The following is a 3,385-nucleotide window of genomic DNA, read 5'->3' as shown; positions in this document are numbered from 1 at the left end:
AAGATATTTTCCCCATCTTTGCTTTATTTCAGCTATATACTTCCTTAAAAGCAACTTGCCAAGACCCACTGTGGAAACTGACATTTTCAAGCAGGTCCAGGAACTGAGTGGGACACTGAGGCAACCCTCTGTGCACACTGACCTCTGGCTTTTCTTGCTATAAGTTCTGATCACAGTGGGAGATTTGAGCTCATTATGAAACAGAATTCAGCTTCCAGAACTGGATACTGTATGTCTTCCTTGGTGATAAGGCTGACATTTGCATCCATTGAAAATACATAAGTCAAGTTATTCTGTGCTAATAATACTCAAGGGGAGAACCTACAGCTGACTGAAAACCAAGTGCTGACGGATAGTAGCCCTGGGATCTTGTAGGTTTTCACATGAGTGTCTTCCACAGGTATAATATTAAGGCAGTCATGCTTTGGAATAGACAGGGAGATAAAGGGAAGTTAAAGTTTTTGCTTTCTTTTTTCCTCTGGCTCTATTGCTTACAGTTCACTGAAACAGACTTTCCTATCCATTCATTTTCTGTGTGCTTTTGTTTCACAGGCGATGAATTTCTCGATAGCACATTTAAAAAGTCTACTTGTGCTCTAATTGAAAACTGTGAATATTACAGAATTGGAAATACCTTTGCCATGGCTTCTCATTGTTCAGTACATTCTGTCAGTGGTCTATAGTGAACCTTAGTGCAATGTGTTGTGAAGGTATCAAAATAAAAAGTAAATGGAAATAAAGATTTGTGTTACTCTCTGATATGACCTCGATAAACTTTATAAAGTTTAAGATATAATAAATATTGAGTTAATAATTGGAATGGATATTTTATACCTTAAATTCAAGTTTCGTTACTTTTTTTACTCTGTTCAAAACACCTTGCATCACCATCACATTCCTTAAAATGTACATCATTTTACCAACGGTTCAAATAACATTCATTAATATTTGCAGCCGGTTTTTCCATCTTAAATCTTTGGAAACACGGTGGTTGCCTAACATTTCATTAGAGGACAGAAAGAGGAAGGAAGATTTAATGAAACTGGATTCAGGGCTGGCGCCTGAGTAACAAGATGGCGGCATGGGCCAAGTGAGAGAGGTCCCTCCGGGCAGGGGCGGCGGCTCTAGCGGCAGCGGTCTCTCCACCCTGACTCACGGAGCCCCTTTGCCAGCCCACGACGTCACCACGAAAGCGAGTCAGCAGCAGCTGCCCAGAAACCAGAGGCCCAGCCTAGTAACCCCACCAACTGCCTCACAATCGGCGGCCGGGCACAAAGAAACCTGGCTGAGCGGCGGTGAGCCTGTCCCCTTTGGACGACTCTGCGCCCTGTACCGGAGGGGAAGGCCTCGGTTGTCCGCGTCCGGCCGCCCTTCTCCACAGCCTTGCCCCCTGGACGAGCCTCAGAGGCCTCCGTCGTCCCTTCCGAGGTGTCGGGGCTTTGCCCCAGCCTCCATCTTCGTCTCTCAGGATGGCGAGCAGCAGCGGCTCCAAGGCCGAGTTAATCGTCGGAGGGAAATACCAACTGGTCCGGAAGATCGGGTCTGGCTCCTTCGGGGACATTTATCTGGCGGTTAACCTCACCAATAGCGAGGAAGTGGCAGTGAAGCTGGAATCGCAGAAGGCCAGGCACCCTCAGTTGCTGTACGAGAGCAGACTCTATAAGATTCTTCAGGGTGGGGTCGGCATCCCGCACATACGCTGGTATGGTCAGGAGAAAGACTATAACGTGCTGGTCATGGATCTTCTGGGACCCAGCCTCGAAGACCTCTTCAGTTTCTGTTCAAGGAAGTTCACAATGAAAACTGTCCTTATGTTGGCTGACCAGATGATCAGCAGAATTGAATATGTGCATACAAAGAATTTCATACACAGAGACATTAAACCAGATAACTTCCTCATGGGCATTGGACGGCACTGTAATAAGTTATTCGTTATTGATTTTGGTTTGGCCAAAAAGTACCGAGACAACAGGACCAGGCAACACATACCGTACAGAGAAGATAAAAACCTCACTGGCACTGCGCGGTATGCCAGCATCAACGCACACCTCGGTATTGAGCAGAGTCGCCGGGATGACATGGAGTCGTTAGGATACGTTTTGATGTATTTTAATAGAACCAGCCTGCCATGGCAAGGACTGAAGGCTGCAACAAAGAAACAAAAATACGAAAAGATTAGTGAGAAGAAGATGTCCACTCCTGTGGAAGTTTTATGTAAGGGGTTTCCTACGGAGTTTGCCATGTACTTAAACTACTGCCGTGGGCTGCGCTTTGAGGAAGCTCCAGATTACATGTATCTGAGGCAGCTCTTCCGCATCCTTTTCAGGACCCTGCACCACCAATACGACTACACATTTGATTGGACAATGTTAAAGCAGAAAGGAACACAACAGGCAGCATCTTCCAGTGGGCAGGTTCAGCAGCCCCAAAGCCCCGCAGGCAAGCAAACCGACAAAGCCAAGCATAACATGAAAGGTTTCTAACAGGATTGTGGAACAGAAGAAGCCGAGCGGATGACCCAAGCAGCATGTGTTTCTCCCCAGTCTAGAAATTTAATTCATATATACAATAGCCGGTGGTTGGGGATAACCATTTACTTGGTGTAAAAAAACCTAATTTCATTATAAACTGGCTCTGGGCAGCATTGATGATGCTGTATCCTGAGTTGTAACCATTGTAATTGTGAATATTAACTGAGATAGTGAAATATGGTGTCTGGTTTTCTGTTAACATTTTTTTTTTCAAGTGGAAAAGTTAACTGGTTGACGTACAGAAATTAGTGGAGAAATTGTGCACATGGCATTTTTTAAGATCCTTTACTTTCAGTTCTGTTACCTTGAAATCTCGTTTCAGAGGAACGGTATGAACGGTCTTCAGCCTCAGTTGTGGTGGTTGTAAATTCTCACAATTGTTCATTCTTAGGGTTTTTCCACCCCAGGAGTTTGCAAGTTGTTCATTTAAAACATGTTTGAAATGGTTAGCTTCTTGTTTGCAAATGAGCTGATATGGTAGCAACCAAAGATTCTGGTGTTTGAGCATACAAAAGACTGCCTGCTTACCTGTGCTAGAAATAACAGCATTTAAAGTGAAGACTTAAAAAAACTTAGTGATAGTCCTTAGGACTCTGCATTAACTCTATAATGTTCTTAGTTGTTTTTTTTTTTTTTTAAAAGCATATTTGCCATAGAAATTTAGTTAACAAATTACAACTGGACATGTATATATGTTGCTTAGATAAATGAAATTGTTTTAAATATCTATATGACCTGGGATTTTATTTTTATTTTAAAGTTGGTACATTTTTTGTTTATAAGTTCATTAAAAACTAAAAACTTTCTGTAAAAAAATATATAAAACTGGAGTCTATTATGTTAACTGAATATTT

General features: G+C 42.7%; 1 pseudogene; it reads left to right on the top strand.

Annotated features, from left to right (window-relative positions):
• Positions 1-1,123: 1,123 nt before the first annotated feature.
• On the top strand, positions 1,124-2,866 carry LOC100337904 (casein kinase I pseudogene; annotated as a pseudogene).
• The last annotated feature ends 519 nt before the right edge of the window (positions 2,867-3,385 follow it).

The sequence above is a fragment of the Oryctolagus cuniculus genome, chromosome 5, assembly GCF_051225735.1.
Source record: "Oryctolagus cuniculus isolate XC-2025 breed Fujian yellow rabbit chromosome 5, ASM5122573v1, whole genome shotgun sequence".
Taxonomy (NCBI): domain Eukaryota; kingdom Metazoa; phylum Chordata; class Mammalia; order Lagomorpha; family Leporidae; genus Oryctolagus; species Oryctolagus cuniculus.
This window is presented reverse-complemented; position numbering and strand designations above follow the sequence as displayed.